The sequence below is a fragment of the Simochromis diagramma genome, unplaced genomic scaffold (assembly GCF_900408965.1).
Source record: "Simochromis diagramma unplaced genomic scaffold, fSimDia1.1 OVJJ01000753.1, whole genome shotgun sequence".
Lineage (NCBI taxonomy): Eukaryota > Metazoa > Chordata > Actinopteri > Cichliformes > Cichlidae > Simochromis > Simochromis diagramma.
This window is the reverse complement of record NW_024387523.1, coordinates 24482116-24506033: the sequence shown is the minus strand read 5'-3', so window position 1 is coordinate 24506033 and position 23918 is coordinate 24482116. Positions and strand designations below refer to the sequence as shown.

The window sequence follows — 23918 nt, the reverse complement described above, 5'->3', positions numbered from 1 at the left end:
TGTGTGTTTCTTTCAAGCGAAAAATCTGTGTTGTCACATTGTCCCCAAAAAGTCTCACCAGTTTTATGCTTTCCATTAGCGCAGAGGTGAGAAACTCCAGGCCTCAAGGGCCGTTGTCCTGCAGATTTTATATATTTCACCCTGGGCCAACACACCTGAATCATTAGTTCATTACCAGGCCTCTGGAGAACTTGAAGACATGTTGAGGAGCCCAAAAAGGTTGATTCTGTTCATGTGGACGTAGTGTTTTCAGTGGGAGAAACGTTTTGTCACTCATCCAAGTGACTTCTCCACTCTCAGTCTGTTGAGGAGGTAATTTAGCCATTAAATCAGCTGTGTTGGATCATGGACACATGGAGTTCACCCCCACTCTAGCGGGGGTTGCCACTGGCCATGTGCACCACTAGATGGCAGCACAATCATTTCAGTTAAAATTTGCTGTAAGAGGCAAATCAAAGTAATTTTTCCAGCTTATGTAAAACTATTTTGCTCCTGGCAGCCACAGGAGAAACACATTTTCACATCCCACCCTGGATTTGATTGGACTTTGGAAATAACGTGTAATCCTAATAAAATGTCCTCACGCTTGTATTGCAATCTTACAGATCCTGCTCCTTGAGCTAAGGCCTATCCCTTTAACTGCAAACAATGTGAGGAAACATAAAGAGTCTTTACTTCTTTTATGGGGGGAAAAAAAAAAACTCATTGTGCAACAGGAAGAGCAAATAATTCACCTGTCATCAGGAATTATTTTAGGGGTACTCAGAGGAGAGGAAATCCAGCGTTGAATCTAATTAATTTACACAAAACACTGATTAAAAACCATGCAAACAAACTAAAAATTAGGCTGCAGGTTATTTGGATTGTTTCTCTAACAGTGATCAGGGAAGTAGCTCAATCAAGACAGACTGATTAATCATTAATCACAGAGCCTGTCTGTGCTTTTGTGTGTTTCTATGCGTTGCCAAGGTGGTCATTTCTGAGTCTTGAGAACCAAACAAAATGCCATTCATCAGGAAGGCTTTAACGTCTAGTGAGTGATGGGAAATGGGATTTATTTTCAGCTGCCACGTCACAGACTCTTTGTCCAGCTTTCCTGTGGCCCTCTCTCCAATAACATGTTTGTTTTCAGGTTGATATTTGTGTAGCCAACTGCTACCGGTGAGGGAAATCCTGTCTGACCTTTTCAGCTTGTTTCTGGTGAAAACACTGGCACTCTGTGACGTCCGAGACACTAAATTTTTCTTTACACACTGAAAAAAAGGGACTGGCCATCTCTTGGATTTATGTAAGCATCTTGCATGTATTTAACACAATTACCTCATGTTTTAAAGATAAATGTAACTATATAGTGTAAAAACTACATGATATGCAGAAAGGATGTATTAAATTGTTCATATCATGTTCAGGTGAAGTAAGTCAATAAGATAGCAACGTTAAATCTCGTGAAACCACGCGTGATTTCATCTCGCGGGCTTTGGATCGTGGTTCAAAAAAGGCATCCATCTCAGTCAAGTCGAGCAGCCAACTCTACGTTTTTGGCATGTCTTGATTTTTTGAATTAATATTTACCATATTTCAGCCAAATGTAGTTAAACGTCTAGAGTGTCGCCATGTAACATGCTAAAAAAGAGCCATTAGCTTATTTGCTGTTTTATCTGTTGTCAAAGAATTGGCGCTTTTTCATTTGAATTTGTCTTTGGCACAAGAGCCGTAATATCACATTAAACCTAATTATGAGGCACTCATAATTTGGTTTTCTGTGTGAATAGATTTGCCAACTGACTCTTCAGTTACATTGTGTATTTACAGCACCGTGGTGTTAGTGAGATTTTGGACATTGAACAGCTTTAGCTAATATCATTAGCGGCATTATGCTAGCTTACATCCCTACCCCTCCTGCCCTCACCTGCTGTCCTTTTCTTTTTGTTTTTTTTGCTGCACATTGAGAGACCACATCTATTCTGCATTTCACCAGGAGTCAGCTGATGGATTGTGGGTTCAAGGTGTTATGGTAAGAAAGTATATTCTATTTTCGCTTAAGGTTTCTGTAACTTAATTATAATAGGTTTTGTATAATTATTAGGTGCATGCATACACAAATAGACCACCCTATTAAAACAACTGAGAAATCCAAAATCTGCCATAGGTTTAACTTATACCTGTATGTATTGTCAGAAAGGTGATTACTGGACTCACATTAATGCACACTTGAACTAAAATGAGGTTGTAACTTGTGGGTTCTTGGGTTGCAAATCAGAAACCAACATCTTTGGATTTTTTTAATCCCATAAGATCTGGAAACACAGTTTTTATTCAACAAAACATTACTGATTAACCAAGCACAGTGCCTGCTGTTATTTCAAAATTTCAAAATGTTATTTCAGATAAAATGCAGCATTCCAGTGCATCCCAACCATGCCTTTACAGTCAAGGTTTCTGACGGAGCTGAGTTTCTCTCTGACAGTCTGCTGAAAGTGTTTGCAAAGTGATCGGGGGAACAGGGCACAAAGCTAAAGGATGTAGCTGCCATGATGACAGTAAGAACTTTAAAATTCTTTAACTACAAAGTGTATATGTATTGCATTAGGTCAGTAAAAGATTTTTATGCTGCATCCATTGAAACAGTCAACTATTACCTGTGAGTACTGATTCCACTGAAATGATGCCATTCTTTTTCGTCATGCATTTACTGGCCCACTGAGAAAAAATTATCTTTTTTTAAAAATATATGTTCTGGAAACTATATATCCATAAAGTTGATGTCAAACAGGAATTTTTGATATTGCTTTGTAGATGCTGGTGTTGCATGTTGACTGGTTTAAAAAGTCAAGTTTTTGTCTGGGATCATTTTCTTCTGTGCTACTGAAAAGTTCACAAATCTCTGTTTTCTTTGTTATAATACTTTAGGATGACATTAATGCTCAAAAGGGAGTCTCATCAAAGTGCTCCGCATCTGTGTGAAAGACAATTGCAACATCTTGGTGCAGGAGTTCATGGTGAGTGTTTTATGAGTAGATTGTGGCTTTGCAACATTTAAAAATGCATTTAGTTATCCACTTGATCCTCATTGGACTGGTTAGGACCAGTAGTCCTCTTTAATAATTTGAAGTTCACATGAGGCCTGGTAGTGAACTCGGCCGCCGGCCCTTGAGGCCCCACCCCCACCCCTGTATTAGGGGTCACATCAGTGTGAAAAAACTTTAAATTTGTCATTCTAGTGAACAAAGGAAAATCCCCCCAATATTTACATTAGCTTTTGTTTGAAAAAAAAAAAAAAAAAAAAAAAAAAAAGACCAACTGACCAACAGCTAACCAAATTGTGGGGCTGAAAGTCTAAATTCTAACATCTTCTGAGTGACATAACCTGGATTTCTGATGGGCCGGTGTCTTTCTAACAAAAACTAATGTAAAGCATTTGAAATTATTATGTTTTTCACTCTCTCTTAGAAACTCTGTTAGACCATGAATGGCAGCATGGCAGGCCACTCTTTGGCTATAGCTATTTACTATGGTTTAAATTACTCTAACATTAGAACTGGTAGATTCAAAAGAGATGAGTTTAAAAGGGAATCTTAAAAAAATGTTTTGTGTTTAACCAGGACTTGACTGAGGCCACTGCACAGATTGAGAAAACCACAATGAACATCTGTCTCCAGAGATGCGCCAGGCAATGACTTTTCTGATGTTGGCATCATCATCGAGGGTATAGTAGTTCTTCAAGATCTGGATAACGTGACCTTTGCAGTAGCCATGCTGTTTGGACCTTTTTTATTCCTTCAATATGAGTTACCCATCACAGCTCTGCTACACTTTTGAGGTGATTCAATGGGTGGTAATGGAGTTGGATGCAACTCAGCTCTCAAGAAAAGCTCACAACTAAGACAAAACTGCTCCTGCAAGGAAAGCTCACTGTTATGCATGCAAGGTGATCAGCTCTAGGTGAGAGGACATTTAAATCTCACACTTGTTCTGCTGCATTTTTGAAGCTCAATTCCAGGAACAGATCGCAGGGTTCATTTTTATATACTCTGCAACTGCCATGAGGACAAGCTGTTTTTGTTGTTGTTGTTTGTTTTTCCTTTTGCTCTGTACAAGTTCTCTGTTTGTCTGTTTGGCAGCATTTTTCAATTTCTGTTTGTATTTTTTCTTTCTTTTACTAGTGAAGAGATGTAGCGTGAACAGTTATACAGTCTAAATATCCCATATGGGTCGTGTGAAATGGTATTTTCAGTTTCATTCATTTCATCAGTTTCATTCAGTTGAAGTAAATATTTCTAAGTGTGCTGTTTTGAACCAAGATGTCACAGTATGATCAGTGCTGTAATTTTTGACAGTCACTGTATCAATGTTATTTTTGCATCTCTTGAATAAAGTTTTTGACCTGCAAGTGCTAATTTCTTTAGTTATTGGGGTAAAATGGGTAATGTTAATAGGAAGGTGTTTGCCAATTCAGTAACCTAATTTAATGTTAATGGAAACTAATATTTCCTCAAATTGTTTAGTTATAATTGTTGTTTAACTGAATCTTGACGTCAGAGGCCTTAAATAGAATGTTTTGTATTGTCCTGTAACATTTTTCAAAAGAAACAGTCTAATTTCTTTGCTGTGATTGATTCCAGAGAACACGGAAGAACTGACATTATTTTACTGTTGATTTATATAGATTCAGTGGAGGAGTAATGTCAGTTTAATTCTTTACCTACTGTCAATGCAGTGAAATTAGACATTTTGTTTTGAAAGGTTACTGGTGGATGCCAGCAACCATCTTGGAAGAGAACAATACAATCTGTTATAAGGCCTCCATTTGAAAATTGTGTATTTGATACTAGAATATAATAGCAAAATGTAATTTGAAGATAACATGTAGTATTTAAGTGACCAAGTAGTATTGGGTAAAAGTTATTGAATGGTGTTGGGATAAAGTGAAAAAATTGTGAAGGATTAAAATATTCCAAGAGCTCAAATTACTTCATCAAAACATGTTTAAGTCACATTTTATCAACACAAATTGCACAGGTTTATTGAACATGAATAAATTGTGTTAATTTAACTCAATTGTTTAAGTTGCTGCCAAAGCAAAACATCTGTGTGCAACAAATGTCCACCATTGAATTAAGTAAATCCAACAACATATTTTTTTCAGTGCACCTTATGTAATATAGAACTGTGTCTGAACAGACAATCCTGGGAGCTTTACAGGAGCACAAAGATGTGGAAGTGGCTGCCATGGCAGGACCCTCAAACACTGTTTACTATGGGAGCACACACAGATGATGAGTGCTGCATCACGCTTGCGTGCACACACGCAAACACACACGCAAACACACACAGATGGTTGCACTTAGACTGTAATATTTTTGCTGAAGTTGCCCTTGGTGTTTCATGTCTGGAAAATCTGAGTCATGCTTCTCTGTCAAATAATCTCTGATCTAATGTAGGCTTTGTTTAATCACCCTATAATGCATTAAAGCCTTTTTGTGGGCAAAACAAACAGATAATTGACAAGCATCGTTGCTGTACTAATTTACAGTATGATTAATAGCAGCGCAGTTTATTTTCCGTCTGTTTAATCATTTAATTCCAAATGTGTGCAGGGTATATCTAGAATCATGAAATTACACTCCATTTCCAGTTTACTACCCTTAGCTTCAATTAACGCAGTCTAGCCCGAGAGTCCTGCAATAAAGCCCAGCTTCATAAAGGCTATATTTGTCAATTTAAGTGAGTGGCCAACCAGTACACAAAAACCAATCCACTACCTCTGGACATGATTTAATGACCTCAGCTCCAGTTAGACCTCCTGAAATAGGAAGCCATCACATTAGCTCCCAAAAACTGTGGCCACTTGATGCTGGCTCTAAAAGGGATACTATAGTCATATACTTCCATAATGAAATGAAGAAAACATACTTACAGCCTGGCACTAAATACACAAGGTATGCTGATACTGAGGGCTGTTGCTAGCTGCATACTTGTCCTCCTCTTAGCTAAGTCTAGGAACTAAACTGGACTACTGTTGCTAGTGTTAGCCGCACTTGAAGCTTTTCTAATGAAATTTTCTGACAAATACTATGGTTTGATGTAAGGGATCCCAAGAACTCCAGTTTGGGTGAGTGAAATTATAGAGTTTCTGTCTATAATTGTATGACAGTGTGTTACAGCCATGCAGTTTATGGATGTAGCTTGCTAATCAAGCTTGCTAGTCTTAGCATCCCACCTTCTAATCCAAATATAGTAAATAATAAATGTAATAAGTTATAAAGTTTAAATTTATTATTATTTTTGCTTGGATGTTATACTTCTAACACCATTTTCGAAGTAAAAATATTTATTCTCCAACTAGATGGTAAGAAATTGCTGAAGGTGTCAGTTTGTTAGCAAACGCTGGCTAGCTACTAGCTAAGCGATAGTGAAGTGCACAAATGGCAAATAGAGAATGGTCACCTTCAAAGTAAAAGTGCGTCTCAGCGCTGCAACCAGCACGTTTCAAAATCCACAACTCACACTAAACATAAACAGTCCCTATTTGCGGTTTGTGCTGTTTGGTTTCACTGCCACTTACCCAATAGCTTTGGAACAAGTTGATGTCATCCATGCAAACTACAGGCGATAGCAGCAACCTGCCAGTGACCAAAGCAATTGCAGAGATGGTTGCAGACTGGTCTCCAGTCCAGACAAACAAAACATGAACAATATGGCATTGGCCATATAGTTCACGGTGAACACTACTTTCTGTAGCTAATGCTAAGCTCTTCTTAGTACGGACCTTATTAGCAAAGCAGCGAGCAGTATCATTTGTTTGGGTGTAAACAGTGCAGAAGAGAAACTGACGTGTGTGTGTGTGTGTGTGTGTGTGTGTGTGTGTGTGTGTGTGTGTGTGTGTGTGTGTGTGTGTGTGTGTGTGTGTGTGTGTGTGTGTGTGTGTGAGTGAGAGAGAGAGAGAGAGACAGATGAGAAGAATAGTGGCCTGACATACTCAGCTACTTGTTGCTTGTTAGGGAATGCTGAAACGGGCCAGTCCTTGCCACACACATCAACTGCACTAACAATAGCTTTTGTGAATGAATTTTTTTTGAGTGTCTGTCGTGTTGTTGAATCTGTCTACAACCACTGATCCAGGTCAGGCAGCACAGCAGGGGGTTTGGGGGGACCACCGGACCACCACTTCTAATCATGCCGTTCAGTACAGCTAGTTCTGAATGAGTGACTCAGCGAGCCCACGATGGCCAGTCTCATGTCACCGCTCTGTAACAAAGACAGGAAAGCAACACAATGCCCCACGTTGTTGTGTGCATAGATTAAGTCTGGCTATCAGAGCCCAGGTGTTGCTTATACAGTCCCTAATAAGACTGTGTGTGTGCTGTATGTTTTCCTCCACTGATGTATTTTTGCCAACATTTTGGCGTCACAGTTGTTGAGCCATTAGGGCCAATGGCATACTTGTCACAGAGATAAACACGAGTAAAAAGAAGATTACGAGTGTGACTGTGGCACAAATTGGGAATAGGTGCTCCTCTTTGGCACATAAAACCTGACATGAAATCATTTATAAAGTGTTGCTGCTGGAAAATACAGCAAACGCACCTGCATCATTGGAGGTCTTATATAACAGGTCATATACCAAGCAAATGGGCCCCAGCCTCCGTGAAGCTGTCATCTGCTCGAGTAGTAAAACAATCGGAGTGAAGGGTGAGAGATAACAGAGCCCTTCCCCTGCTGTGATAATAACACTGTGCGATGGCTATATTTAGGGCTCTCTTTTGACAAAACTGCTTGTTGCCGCACTGGTACACTGGGGTGCCCGGAGCTCCGAGCTATGCAGCGCCACAACAGCTCATAATTTAACCTTGCCAGTAAAATCACTTTCCAGTGCACTAATGTATTCGGCACCCCTCCCTCTGCAACAGAGATACGTGGTGTCAAATAAAAAGATCGGTAGACAGTTTTATTTTACAACAAGGGCTTAATCGGGATGCCTGTTCCCTTTAAAACTCTATAATACAATATAAACTTTCAGTTCCCCTAGTAACAGCTTGTGTCATATAGCTAGTGATTGGAGGTATGGTCTGTTCGCTATGAGGCCCACAAACACAGGCACACACTCTTCCCACAGTTTTAAATTTGACCTTCTCTTAAAGGGACATGCTGACCTTTCACCTAGATTCTCAGGCCGAAGCAGACTGCTCATTAAACCAGCACCAGAGCCTGCAACAAGAGCTTTTCTCCAATAAAAACAGCTCCAGCCTGAACAGCAGAGGGATAACTTTTCACTAGATTTTTTACTCAGGGTTTGAGGCCAGCTGATGCGTATGGATGATGGGAAATAAGGCTTCGCTGATTTGCTGTCTCTTCCTTGACTCCAAAAAACGACTGGAAAAAAAAAAAAAAAAGTTCCTCGCCCCAGTTTCGTTAAGTTAAATAAAACCTGGCAAAGAAAAATAGACCGATAATCCATTTTAATGTGAACTGTACACAACATTTATCCCAAGGACAGCAAAGGTGTATAATAAATCAGAAATGTGCCCTGGTGCTGTTCATGCTGGCTCACAATGACATTAGTTATACCTGATTTTCTGCTATGACTAATTAAAAATGACATGCAAAGGTCACCTAATATAACAAGGTGGCAATAAGAGAAGAGCAATCTCATAAACAAGAAAAAGATCCCTCTCTTTCAGGCTTCTGCAGTGTTCTTAGCTGGTCTTCTGCTTTTATTATACTTCCTGTATTTTTCCCCCCAATTCTTTTTTGGAGCACAATTTATTGTGCAAAAGTGTTAAGCCAACCCTCATTCCTTTATATGTTGCTAGGAAATATTTACACCAATTTACTGAAATGGACATACAGTATAATTAAGACATACAGACATAACAGGAAAATGAGTAGAGAAGAGGTTAATGTGGAACTCAACAGGTGGGGGAACCCTGAAATCAGTTGTAGTGGCTCAGTTTGGGGATGTTCTTGGATGTACACAAGTTAATTCAACTAGATGTCAGCAGATGTTTCATCTTGTCCTGGCGTGTTTTCCATCCTCTACACTGATAGTACACAGTTTATGCTGTTTATTTTCTATACGGTATAAAGTTGGTATGAAGGTGGAATTCAATGAATCTAAGCATCATCAGCTAAAAATGATATGAATCTCTGCTACACTTTATGTAACCTGACTGAAACCACAGCCACTGTGTACAGGTCACACACCGTTCTTTACTTTAAATCCATCACAGGACAGCAAACTGAACTGTTTATCCTGCAGAGGATTTTCATGCAGTCTTTAAATAACACCGTCTACCTCAGTTTGTTTTGCAGCATGTTTCACAATATGAAAAAAAAAAAAAAAAAAAAAAAAACCATGTTACATGTACAGACCCAATAACATGAGGACTTAGATGTAAGCTTTAAATTTGCAGTTCATCAAATCCCACTGAGCAGTCCTTACCTTTAAATCTAACCTCTCTCTTCCTCTCCTGTCCTGTCTTTCTCATCTTTGAGTGAAGTTTTCCCTTTCTTTTCTCTTCCTGTGAAATACAGCAGCTGGACCTGTAGTCAGCAACACACTGTGCGACAAACTGCATACAAACAGTTTGTGTTTGCTGAGCTGATAGAAACTCTGCATTTGAAATTAGCTAACACAAAAGTAACTCCCTCTCATGCTCGCGCCTCTTCAGTAGGACTAGCAAGATCCCAAAGTACTTCAACCGCAACTTACAGGCACCTGCAGTCATTCCAGTGTTGTGGCAAAAGCAAAACATCCCCCTCCAGAGAAAAAAAAACAAACAAAAAAAAAAAAAAACACTACTCAAGTGCAGTAATGAATTATATCTGAAAAGCACCTATACCACAAAAAGAGGTGAAGCCTAACATCTGTCAGTCAATGTGACTACACCTACAACTAGAAATTTTATGTAGTCTTTTTTTTGCAACAAGCATTTTAAAATGGGAGTCAGACTTTTGTAGCCAGCCCCAAGTGGCCATATGGGGAACTGCAGCTTTTGGAACTTTCTTGTTGATTATTCTCAACCTGATTTAACCATGAAAAAGTAGCTGTGCTGGCTACTGACATTCTTGAACCACACTCAACATCACATCTTGTACTTGTTGTGGCCACACCTCACTATGATGCAGTGTTTCCTGTTGCTAGCTCTGCATAGGGTGTGAAAAAAAATAATCATGCTGTCATGTCTGGCATGGAGAGCAGGATTAAGACCATCTGCAGCTACTCTGGACCTGAGCTTTTAAATTTACTATATGTCTGGAAATGAATAAGAAGCTGAATAATGTGCGGCTTTATTATGGAGCGGCATAGGTTGGCCTACCTTAAAACCGAGCAGATGTCTAATGTACAGAGGTGTATCGTTTGCTTAAGTAGCTACAGCAAGCTTGCTAATGTAGCTACTGTGGCTATACCTAAATTCATATTTTGCTTTGTTTTTCTTTTTTGCATACTCAAAGTAGTGCTGCATGCTGTAGCAAACATATTATCACTTTGTAAAGCTAAGTTTGTATGCCTTCATATACCAGCTAAAAGAAATTAAATTATTTTAAAAACAATATGTGGAAACACAGCCTACAAGGGGAATGACAAGGCCTTGCATGTAATGAAAGGCTATATCTAGTGTATACTCCTCACAGGTTCACTCCTTGTCTGTGTCTCAGCACAACGGGTTTTCTCGACATTGACTGGGGCAGAGTGTTCCCTCCAATGTTTTTATTGGCTGGCAACCAGGTTTTCTGAAGCCATCGTGAAGAGATAAGCCAATCAGAGCGGCCAGGTTAACCTCAGGGTTATCATAGCTACTATTTACCTAACCATGTTCACCACAGATACTCAGCACGTGTGTTCACAGCTCCGGAGTGTTTTGCAGGCCTTTACAGTACAGTGTGTGTCCTTGTTACCATTTGAAATTAGCGTTCACGGGTGTGATTGGAATTAACCTATAGAATATCCCGAGCTCTCCGGAGCTGTGAACACACGTGCTGAGTATCTGTGGTGAACATGGTTAGGTAAATAGTAGCTATGATAACCCTGAGGTTAACCTGGCCGCTCTGATTGGCTTATCTCTTCACGATGGCTTCAGAAAACCTGGTTTCTCTCTCTCTCTCTCTCTCTCTCACACACACACACACACACACACACACACACACACACACACACACACACAGTGTTCCCCCTCCTCCCTCTCATTTGGTCATTAGACTCTGGACAGATGTGTCAGGGCTTGGGGGAATGCCAGTTCCAAAGATATAAGAAGTTCAGACACAGCCCTGCAGAACAGGCTCTCTGTCATGCACAAACATGAACGAACACACACACACACACACACACACACACACACACACACACACACACACACACACACCTCTCCCCCCCCTCTTCCTGTTGGATTTTGTTCCTGCCGTTCTGAGAAAAATGAAGCTTGACTTTTAAAAGAGAATGTTCTGGACTCTGTCAGCAGGGTTTGGTACCGGCCGCCCAGCCGCACTCTCAGTCTTACTTGTTACATCATGCTCCTCAGATTTGCTCCTACTTGACCTTTCCTCGCCACTTTTAACGGAAAGTCCTGCTGGGCACAGACAAAGCAATAATCTTTTGCTCCGAACTGAGCTGCTGGGCTGCAGTGAAAGCAGGAATCTGTGCTGTACTACACTTTAGATTATGGGTGTCACAGTGTGTGCTGCACCTGGAGAGATGCTCTGAAAAATACCCTCCTCCCTAGCTAACAGTTTGATCCTGAGTCACCCGAGTGGACAAGCAATGGGTCCTTCGATTCTTTACAGCTCTGATAACTTCCACCAAAATCAGCGTTGTGCGCTAGATGTCGCTGTTTTAAGTAGACACCTCCACTTATTTGAGTTCTGACACTTGCAGAAAAGTCTGTTAAAGTGAACACCAAAGAAAAGACAAATGTAATGAAACCTAACACTGCCATTTGAATTCAAATGCATATTTATAAATGCTAAAAATAAACTGCTCAGAAAGCTCAGTTGATTGCTGTGCAGCAGGACTCACAGATCCCCCTCACTCCAGCTGGGATAGTCCAGCTCCAAGTTGCTGAATGCTTAGCTCGCACTCACTGCCACCAGTTTCAAAATGATTAACGTCCTCAATCGATTTTTCCATCTCAGTCAGTTAGCTCATCGTAGATGTGTTTAGTTTATCTCGTTGCATTGCCAGAGTCATTTGAATTACTCTGTTTAATGGACACTGAGCTCAGCCTTGACCTAAACAAATGTGGTTTAGATTCTGGGAGTGTTGCTATTAATAGGCTTTTGGCAGCAGATAGCTGATACTTAAAGAGGGAGACTGGGCATGATGGGAGGGAACTGCCTGCCTGCTTGGTGCACAGAGGAAAATCTTTGCATAACCTAAGAAAAGTTTGTTGTAATCTGTTTTACAGTCAGTAGTTTAATATATCAAAGAGTCTGCAGTTACACAGCAGTATTTTCAATGGTATGTTTTTGTTGTTGTTTTTTTGTTGAGTTGGAGTAGAGCTGATAAGCACCGATTGGAGTGCAGTTGCTTTATTTATATGACTCCGTTTGAGGGGTTGTATAAATGAGAAGTTCCATCCAAACTGTGGCAACATGTTGATTTTTTTATCCAATATCAGCAGTTACCCAGCAGTTCACAGTTTGCTCTGGACATTTCAGATCTGATTGCAGTTTAGGTTGTAATCCAGATAAATCCTCACTCTGAGAACTTGATGACAAATGCGAAAAGATTAATGTGAAACACCTTTTTGTTTGTTACTTCAGAAACTAATTTACAGTCCTCACTGAGTGTTTGTTGCTGTGTTTATCTTTCACTTGACAGCTCTAATTTTTCCTGCCAGCCTCCACTTTCTCATAATGAAAATCTGTGGTGCCGGGACAGACCCCCGTTTTGGAGGTGCAATGCAAACATTCCAAGTAATTTAGCTGAGGCAAAATTAAATTCCTCAAATGATTATTGCTCAAGTACTGTTTTGTTCTGGTGTGCTCATAAAAGTGAATACTTAGCGATGCAGGAAGAACATTCCTCTTTTAGAACGGGACTTCTGTTCCCCGCTTACTCAATTGCTGTGGCCTACAGAGGCTGAAGCAGAAGAAAAGAGGGCGCTCCACAATGAACAACATTAACTAGATTATTATACTGCACCCATTCTTGTTTCTGAAATTCCACTGAACAGATTAGAGAATTTAGTAAGCATATGCCGCAATTGTACCTCTCAGCAGACTTCTGTAAGGATGGGGATGGCATTGGACAATAGATTGATGGATGGATGGATTCAAAGTGCTAATGCAGTATCCGTCTGCAGAGTGTAACAAAGGTCATTTTTTAGCTTTCTGCTAAAGACGTCAAACAGAGGCAGTAATTAAGTTAGTTTTGAAAAGAGGGCAGCTGTTATGATGCACACAATGAATGTGTCTCTGATTGAGCCAGTTCAAAATGGCCAGATTGCACGTTATAGCTTTCTTGTGAACTGCTTATTCAAACTCCAAGAGTGAGAACCCAGTTAAGTTTTAGGGACCACATTTTGATTGAGTAGGAACTTTTTGGCTGGTTCTTTTTTTCAGAAGCCAGTGTCAGGGACAAAATTAGATTTTAGGTTCAAAGTTGAAATTTGGTTTGTGGTACATTTAGTGTCTGTCACAGTGAGCTGTGTGGCGGGTAGGGATTGGACCCAAATGCAGGACTCTGAGATGGAGTATTAAACTTAAAGGTGGCAGTTTTTATTCACTGGCAAAAAATGACTAAGACATGCAAAACATGAACGCTAGAAACAAAACCAAAATTCAAACTAGGAAGGATGACCTGAACTAGGAGTTGATGACCTTGCATGACATAACCTGACTAAACATGACGCACGAGAAACACACAACTAATGCGGAGGATACAACAACAGGCAGGGAAAAACACAGGGCTTAATCACCTAGTGAGGTGATTAGGAAATGTGAAACAGGATGGAGACACAGCTGGGGGCAATGCAGGCATGATGAGGCATGGGAAAGCAACACAGAAAACCCTAATCCAAAGACTAAGAATATAACAAACAGAAGATCACAAATCATAATAATAATCAGAACTAACAGTTCATTACTTAAACATAAAGCACAGTGTCTTGCACTTAGCTGTGATGTTTAAACTTATGGGTAAAATGCTCTATACAAGCAGCAGATGTTTGCTTTTTCCGAATGGTGGCTGAGCTGTCCCTTAGCAATAAGATAAGGTGATCCAGCTGAGATGGTTCAGGCATCTGACTAGGATACCTCCTCGTTATATCTCTCAGATGCCTTTTGAAATGGTTCACTGTCCCACTGGATGAACTGGGGGAGGTGGTTGGGATCAGGGAAGTCTGGGCTTCTCTGATCGCAACAACCTCTTGATGCTTAAAACTCTGAAGCTAAAGATCTACAGCTTGCCTTGAAAATATACTTTGTTACCACGATCCCCTAGGCCTAAAAAGACTAAATGCCTTCTGATTGAGTCCTTCTGTTCAGTCTGGCTGAAAGGAAGTAGCATATCATAACAAAACATTTTTTAGTGTCCATCATAAATGCACTTCAGTTCAATTTAATTGTGCACTATTAATAGAGCATCAAATCACAACAATGATTGCCTCAGGGCACTTCATATTGTAAGGTAAAGATCCTGCATTAATACAGAGAAAACATTATCAACAATGTGAAAGATTTCTAACATTAGTTTTCATTTTTTTAATTTATTGTGAAAAAATGCTCACTTTTTTGTTATTGAATGGCAATCAAGCAAACAGCAGTGCAACCCAAACACCTGCCTGGCAATAGCCAAGGCCCCATGCAATATCATTTTTCCTTTTTCGGTGGAGACTAGCTGCTTCAGGCAGGGAGATGAGCATTTGAAATAAATTTGGTAGTACTAGAAGTTCATGCAGTTAATGCTGATTTTTATCCAGGCACTCAATCAACTGTCATACAGAGAAGTGGAAGCTTCTGTTGCTTTCACGTCAAATGCTAAAGAGACATTTTGAAACCTGAGTTCAACACTTGCTAGCAGTGCGTGTCCTTTAGAAATACAACCAAGACAAAATCCAAAAACACTTCACACTTCAATTTGTCTTCAACTTTGGACATCGAGTGGCTTCCCTCACACTTTGGCCGACAGTTTACCCCTATAAATCTCCCAATCATAACAGAAGAATCTCCATTGTTAAGATCTACGGTATTTAGTAGTTGTTTTTAAAATTAGAGCTCAGATATGATATCTGTGCGCTGGTGCTGCTGCCGACGCTCGCTGGCACTGATGTACCAGGCAGCCAGAATGAAAAGAATGTTCTGTTATTAGTGGAAAAGCTCCTGTTATGTGGATTAATCTACAGCTTTGACTTTGATCTCTGAGTCACTCTAAGCGACTTTGGAGGGGAGTGGGGGCAGCGTACAATTCAGAGCGCACACACATCAACACGCTCAGAGAATACAGTACATGCTGTGAATAATGTCCATCATGTGTCACATAATCTAGGTTGAAAACACGGTTAATTCTTTCACAGCGAGTCAAAACAGTCAAATTTCTGTGTTAATTAACAAAAAAAAGTACAATAATACTCTATTGAAGTTTCCTAATGGTGACACTTCGCTTTAAACTGACCCAAACAAATGGAGCTTGTACAATTCCTCACCCAATTAGCACCAATGTTCCCATGTTAAATCCTGAAGTGGAGATCAAAGGAGGTTTTGTGTTGGATATAGATTTACTGTTAATAAAACAATTAAAATGTACTTGTCTGTGAATGTCTGTGTGTGCGTGTTGTGGGCTTATCGACATCAAGACGAACTCCAAATCTCTGAATCCAAGCACGGTGTTCCAAGCTCTTAATAAGATTTAAGTTTGTAATGTAGATGCCTGATTATATCCCAATCCCACAAGGAGGAGAAAAGTCTGAAAAAAATTATTTTGTAACTAATAGATTTAATGATTATAAAGGTTTTGGGGGATTAATGAGGCTTGAAATGATATCAACAACCAGGGTTAGTTTTAAAACAACAGTGAAGCCCAGAGAAATGTGCCAGATATGTGTTGGAAAGCAGTGAGATTCTGCATCTCATGTTTGGGAAATTTTATGGAATACATTTTATGGAAAATGTCTAAAGTTTTATTTGAGTGGAAATTAATATGTGGTAATGTTTTCATGCTAACATAGCTACAGGGAGAGTTTTGTTGAAGGCTTTTAACCATAACACGGTCAGGAATTATTCAACTTATTCAGAAACCTGCTGAAACTAAATATTCACACACTAAACAGTGAAATAGCTGCAGAACTGCTTTAAGAGCTACTTTAAGCTTTAATTCAACAAGGTGCTGGAAACGTTCTTCTGAACATTAAATGGAAATTGTCAGCAACATGCTCAGTTGGTACAAAAGGGCCTAAAGTGTGCCAAAAAAGTATTCCCTCACAATGATTCACCAACATCGCCAATAAAACTCTAATAGTCTTTAAAACGTATAAGTGCTGTGGCTGTGTGATGCCATCATATTTTCAGTTTAGTTCAGTTTCATCATATGAATCAACTTATTTACTGCAGGTGAGTCCAACTTAATTTAATTGAGTTAATTCAACTCGTGCAAATTACGTTAGTCCAACAAAAGTACTTAATGCAAATAGAACCTCATTTATTATGTGGAAATCCATTCCATGATTGTTTTAAGTTCATTTAAAGAGTTGTTCTTTGGTGCATTCAACAAAGTCTAGAGTCTAATTAACACATTCATAGGCAATTTAGAATCATCAATTAATCTAACCACACTTGCATGTCTTTGAACTGTGGGTGGAAGCAGGAATACCCAGAGAGATTTGAGTCCACCTTTTTACTTTGAGGCAACACTGCTAACCGCCGCACCACCGAGCTGTTACTGCATACTTCAAACAACAAGGAAAGCTATGATTACAAAGCCTAATACAGAATTTTTGTTACATTGTAATCTTGTGAGTCCAGGCAACTGACCACACTTTTGCTAGACTGTATCACATCATCGCAACAAGAATAAATTTAACGAATGTGTTTGTTCAAATTTCACTTTTTTGGGTGTTCTGTTCAGACAACTTGCACTTGCACTTTTCAGTGCACCACTGATCGCTTCAAAAATTTAAAGATGGCAACTTTTCAGCTTGAATTTCAGTTTGGGAAGAGGATGAAGTCACAGGGTGCCAGTTCTAATGAATGAGGCTGGTGTAGGTCAGTTGGATGAAATGGTCTCGGAACGTATCAGGACATTATGGTAGAATGCTGTAAAGGCAGTCTTACACCAAGGGGGGAATTTTTACACTGAAGACTACTGTTTGGTGTCAGGGCCATAGCCAGAGACTTTGACATATTTGCTCTCTGTCTCGGCCAAATAGCCAGGCTTGAAGGTGATAGGGGCCAAATGCAAATAAGGGGTGGTGCTTGATTTTCAGCAGTAGAGTTCCATAAATTTTGATTGCTCCTTATGTATTTAGCCCCCATTTTGCTAATTCAAGAAAAAGCTTACAGTTGCTATCAGAGAGCTAATTCCAGCTTCCTGGCATAGTGAATGACTCTTTCATTGTCTTCTCTCTAACTACAATTTGTTGAGTTTTGTGAAATGGGTTAAAAGACCACCACTGACACACCGACTGGAAAAATCTCAGTTTATTGCTTGTGTCACATATGTTTTCTTATATAACCTTTAGTGATGGCCCAGGAGTACTATTCAAATTTGTGAAAAGCAAATCTCCCTTTCTTGATGTCTAATAGAAATTATAGCAGTATAAAAATCTCTGAAGCAGAAGTTGGGAAAATCCAGCAAATTTTCAAAATTTACAATAAGATCACTGTGAACATTGGCGTAGCACAGGCCAAATCATCCAGTACTGCTGAGCTTTTTCCATCTGGTCCAAAGTGTTGGAGGGGTGGACCGCACTGCTATTCCTAGAAAGAACTAATCATCTCTTGTGCATTATTTTATGTAGGTCTTTGCTTTCTTGGCCACCATTTCCACCTCTCTGCACCAAACCGAAACCTCTGTGCTCTATTATGTTTGGAGAAGCAGTGGCATTCCAGCTCAGAGGTGAATATCAATTAAAAAACCAGCAGGCTGTCAACAACAGCTCCTAGACCACCCAACCACAGTCAAGTTGTCCACACGGACACACCCACAAACACAAACTTACACAATGAATCACCTGCAAAACATGCTGTGAGTGCACACGCTGTACCCTGCAAGAAAGGACACACACTAACACCGGCATGCTCTGACCTAAATCCATGTGATCGGATTCAGTTTTGTGAACTTTGTGGAGCTTTCACAGGTTTCAAGACTCTCGTGGCACGATAGGTCGAGTCTGTGACGTAACCATTCATGGCATCCCACCCGTTTTACACGTAAGTCTCCCGTTCACACCCAGACCAGGATAGTGCTTTGAAGTTACTTTAGGCTGTCAGACGTCACGTGTTAACATGCTGCACACTGAACTTACAACTGGAGACAATTAAGCCCACAGTGGTGTGTGTGCGTTTTCTGAACTGACCTCCCATGTCCCTGAGAGACTCAGATTCCACCACATCTGGGAAGGCTGTTTCCCAACAAGGGTCAGAGGAATTTTGATGTAACAGCCACGCTTCTCCTGTGTTTTCAAAACACTGTGCACGTCCATGTGTTTGTGCGGCTGACCCATTTCAGTGGGAAGCGTCAAGCTGCTTCTGCTGCCATTGTCCATTGCGTAACGCTGCTGCATTTAGCCAATGAATGCAAACAAACAGAGCGGAGGGACCAACTGGTCATTGGACCAAGCCAGACCTTTAAAGCGTTCCTAGAAGGCACTTTACTTTGAAGTGGCTCTGGGTCTCTGGTTTCAATTGGGCTCTGATTTCTACAGTCGCACTGTACCTATTAGTAAAGAAAGGGGGAAATGATTAAAAACTGAACAAATCCTTGTTCTTTGTGTTTTGTCTTTTTACAGTTTCCAGATGCTTTCCTATATAGCCCGTTAGAAACAAGAGATGTTGCAGGGAAAACAAACGCTGCCATTAATTTAAAGAAACTTGAAACATTCAGAATTCACTAAAATTGTATGCAGATTATGAATAAATGACAACTATACTGTTATGTTGAATGTTCGATGGCTCAAGTCTTTGAATAATACCCTTTGGACCTGAGGAAGTAATACTCATCATTTTTGACTTCCTGTAAAAACCTGGTGAAGGACAGGCATTCAACAAATGGTTGGGAGTGTTTGAGGATTGACTTTAGTAACCTTTGAAGAGCAGAGTTAACCAGAGCTCCAACTGTCTGGGCTTTTTTCCCTAGCCAATCACCTCTTCCACAGTTCTGCTGTCGAATAACTACTAGCATCAGGGGATGTGCACAACTGGAGGCTTGGTGCATCCATTAAGCTAATGTTTTGTAGTCTCAGCAGTGATTTCCTGTCCCACATTTCTTTTCCTGGACTCTGCTAGAGCAGCTTTGCATGATTCCCAGTTAATAAGTTGATCCTCTGTCTGAAACATACCATTTTATCTTCTTTCCCATCCTTTTAAACCAACTCTCTCCCGATTGGCTTCCTCTTGCAAACAGACGCCCTTCACAGCAGGTGGGTGAGACTTCTTTTTGTCTTTTATTTATTTATTTTTGCATCTTACAGTTTGTGTCAAAATTGTCGCTTTTAGACTCACTGGGCTGAGGTTTCTTATTGTGCTGTGTACTATTTTGAGCTCTGATTGTGTACTATTTTTGATACTCTGCTCTGGCTGCTGTAAACACCAGCCCAAAGACCACAACACACTGCTTGAAATCTTCAATCTGATAAGAACTGGAGTCTTTATATTAATGACTACAACTGCTACAGAACTGCCTCAGATGTCAGATCAGTTCTGCCAAGTTCTGGGTATAAGCACTCCCATGTGATGGTGAGGTGGTTTGATACTCCATATGTTTTTCCACTCTATCTTCTAATGTGGGTTTTGTAAACAAAGCCCTACATGGAGCCCACAATCTGTAACTAGCTTTTACCTTTGACCTATTTACAGAGCCCAGTTTCCTCTGAAAAGTTCATGGACATCCAAAATACACGTGGCATCGGGCTCATGCACATACAGGCTCATGTTTGAGATTTTGCAGGCTTACACAGCCTACACAGAGGGATGTCTGCTTGGAGCTACAGAAAAGCTTATTTCTACGGTCAGAAGTTCAGCTGTCATACTGGCAGAGGCAGCGTCACCTTAAGCGTCCAGAAATGTCTGACCTTGAAACAAATGAATGCTGTAATGGAATAAGGGTTATCGTCATCCAAATAAAGTGTCCTTCTCCTTGCCGAACCTACTTCTCCAAGCCTCCTTGTTATCTGCTGTCAACCCCCAACATGTGTCCTCAGTCTGACAGTAGATAAAGTGGAGGGCTTAGTTAACCTATAAGTGGGTGAAACCTGAGCTTGCAAATGGCTACTGGCTGATAGATGCAAATAAAAGGAGGTGTTGAAGATAATCTAGCACAGCACAGACAATCTAATGCCTGTAAAAGAAGTTGTTGCTAGTATTGCTGAGAGCTGTGTAATTGCAGCTACCACTGCTGTGACTTATTTCAAGCTCTGTTGGTTTGGGATATGGGTTATTACTCACTCACTTAAGCCAAATATTGATGATGCTGACTGTTTAAGCCTTGAGACTGAATGGGAAAAGAACTGGAGAAGTTAAACAAGCTGCAGTTTGAGATGTGAAAGCTAGCAGGCAGACAGCTGTCTTTGTATTGAAAATTAAAACAGGTGATAGGTGACTCATTTAATCATTAATGTATTGTTAAGTATAAAATAGACCTATACCTACAACCTTATTAGCCAGTAGTTCCTCATCAGTTGCTCTCTTCTCAAGCACATCATCTGAAGGCTGGCAAAACAGCGTGCAAATCTCAAGTGAATTCAGCCTCCTCACAGAGTAAATGCACCACTGCACTGATGGGATGTACTCAAAGAAGAATGACCACGGCAGCTTAACACCGCATACTCCAGCCCCACCATGACCTTGATGAGGATAAGTGGAAGAGAATGAATGGATAGATGTCTTATTATTACTGACCTCCTTGTTTAGCTTTATGTACAGAGTTTCCAGAAAGGTGGTGTCCCTAGTGAAGGATCTGTCAACCAGGCCGAGCAGCTGCATCCAAGCCTTACCTCACCAAGTACAAGAAGGAAGAAGGAACTTCAGCACACCAAGACATTTTGGACAATTTCATGCTTCCAACTTTGTGGGCACAATTTGGGGATGGCCCCTTCCTGTTCCAACATGATTGTGGACCAGTGCACAAAGCAAGGTCCATAAAGACATTAATGAGCGAGATAGGAGGAACTTGACTATTCTGTACCAGACAGAACCCCTTTGGGAGGAATTAGTCTGGAGACTCTGGGCCAGGCCTTCTCACCCAATGTCAGCGTCTGACCTCATAGATGTGCTTCTGAAAAATGGTCAAAAATTCCCATAAACGCCTAAACGTTGTGGAAAGCCTTCCCAGAAGAGTTAAAGCTGTTATTATAATAATAATAATAAAGTTATAGCTGCAAAAGGTGGACCAACATTATATTGAACACTATGGATTAAGAGTGTAATGTCACTCAAGTTCATATGCGTGTGAAGGCAGACAAGTGAGTACTTTTGGCAATCTAGTGTTGCTAGTCTCATACTGTAATCCTTATTTTCCACTTTTGATGCTACCGTTCTGACCCAAATCAGTCCATGACATTCTTCTCCCACCACACCACCCTGCCCTCACTCTCTTCTTCACATCTTTTAGGCTTTGTCCATTTCACTGCACAGTGAAAGACAAGCATTTAAACTCTTTCCTTCACCACCTCTGCTCCTTGCATCCTAACCCTTCCACCGTCCTCTCTCTCTCATTCACAAACGTATTCTACCTTGGATCTGCTGAATTTCATTGCTCCGCTCTTCTTTCCAAAGCGTACCTCTGCCTCTCCAGCTTCCCCTCAACCTGCTCTGTCAGTACAGACCATGTGCTCTTCAGATATAGTCCAAAGAGAGTCTGAGCTCGTCCATCAGCGTGTCCATTGCCGTTGCCAAGAGGGGAGCCCAGGCTGTCAAATGTGCGCCATTTCCCATGTAAGATATGACCCCAAGCAACACTAACAGTGTACAGCCTTGGAAACAGCTCAGTGTGATTTGATTTAGATGCAGAATGCTTATCTGTCCCCTTTTTCCGTGCTTACCTGTCAATAAGGTTTAAGGTAATATTTGTCATGCTAACTCTTGCATGCTGTTTAACAGAGCTTCTACTTTGCTAGAGACCCTTCCCTATCCGGTTGTTAAGTGATGACGTGACGAATCCTACTTCCGGGCCTAAAGTAGTCTGCGTTTAATATGGCTTTTGTGTTGTTAACATGTTTAATGTCTTGTATTTTCTTCTATTTAATCTCAAAAAGCTCCTAAAACAGTCAGTGATCACTGTTGACCTCCCTCGGCTTTCATTACCGCTAATCATTTATTTAAGCTCAGTTTTTAAAACCTTAGGATGTAACTACAGCCCAGCCCATGCAGCAGTATATGAATGACTAACCTCGTATTGTGGATGGATTATCTCAATTGTTCTCCTGGCTGAAGTTTGGTCCTTTTACAGCATCCTGCCATGCGATTACATTTGTTCCTGACCACCGAGAACCCTCACGTTAACTTTTATCGAGTGGAAAAAAAGTTAGCTTGTTTATATTATGCTGTGTCGCTAGCGGTCACGTAGCACATCATTATATACCAGCTAGCCAAACTTCAGTAACCCTACAAACGTCACTGCTGTTTAGTTTTCTGTCTTCATTTATGTTGGAAGTGATAGCAGAGCTGTATGTTTGAATTTGTTTCCAAAACCCCGCAGTCAGGACATGCTATATTGTATTTAGATAGAAGCTAGCGAGCTAACTCCCTGCTAACTTCTAACGCCGTTAAATGTCATAAATTCCGTTTTCATGGATGCCTTGATGTTAAACTCAATTGTTACACCAAGTAGAGCAGAACGCTGATCATTTTATTAAAGATGAAAGACTTTAGACAGTTTTTCAACTCTCAGTAATGCCATAGTGATCGTTTGATATATGGACCTGCAGCGGAGTTTAGGCCCAGACACGGCTAGTGACGTCAGACTTAACAACCAGATTGCACAGGTGGTTAAATATGAACTTTCAAGCTCGTTAGAACTGCACAAACTCTATTTTTGCCTTCATATACTTTATTTCATGCATGTTTGCAAGTTTCAATAAACACTTCACTTATTTCCCATTTTCCAAACAAAATATAGAGAGATAGGAGGAGGCTCCAGGCTTTTGCACAACACTGTATGTTGCTTAAAAAAAAAGCAAACAACAAAAAAACTTCATGGTGACTCCATTTTTCATATGCCGTTTCCACCATATGTAATTTTTTTCTGGGGCTGCCACTGGCTCATACATTGAAGTCCTCCTTCTGCTCGGAGGGTTACAGCCAGGTCTTGAACACACTGCAAAAATAGTCCCCTTTTACAGACATGTCGAGTTTTCCGAAGAGCCAATAAAGGAAAAAAGGGGTACTTTTTGCAGTGTGTTCTAGTGAACAGGGCGGGGAGAGAGAAGGAGGAGGAGGCTGTCCTTCGCTGGCGTGTGTCTGCGTGCATGTGAGAGAGAGCGAGAGGAGTCAGCTGGTCGAAAAGTGCGGAGTGAGCGGTGCATGCATGCGTGTGTTTGCATGTGTGCGAGCGCGGGTGAGCGAGCGTTACGTGTGTGAGCGTTGTACGTGTGCAAGGAAAGCACCTCGGGGTGGGGTGGGGAGGGGGGAACAAGGTGAAGACAACAGAGTGGAGCCTGGGGGGTGGAGGTAAGGGGGGGAAAGCAGTTTGTGCGGACATCCAGACGAGGATAGCCGGAGCGCACCGGGTGCTTCTCCGTCCTGGACACGATTTTGCCTTTTTATTACCG

General features: G+C 40.7%; 1 protein-coding gene and 1 long non-coding RNA gene across 2 annotated transcripts in view; both read left to right on the top strand.

Annotated features, from left to right (window-relative positions):
- The first annotated feature begins 1249 nt into the window (after positions 1-1249).
- LOC120727190 lies at positions 1250-2904 on the top strand. Its single transcript, XR_005694450.1, has 3 exons — positions 1250-1288; positions 1410-2014; positions 2388-2904. It is a non-coding gene; the product is annotated as an uncharacterized LOC120727190 (long non-coding RNA).
- Positions 2905-23791: 20887 nt separating this feature from the next.
- The window catches only part of LOC120726411 (growth factor receptor-bound protein 10-like), a 50580-nt gene continuing 50453 nt past the window's right edge, over positions 23792-23918 (top strand). Inside the window, exon 1 of the mRNA XM_040019966.1 lies at positions 23792-23917. The gene's annotated coding sequence lies outside the window, so the exon portion shown is untranslated. The remainder of the gene's footprint in view (position 23918) is intronic.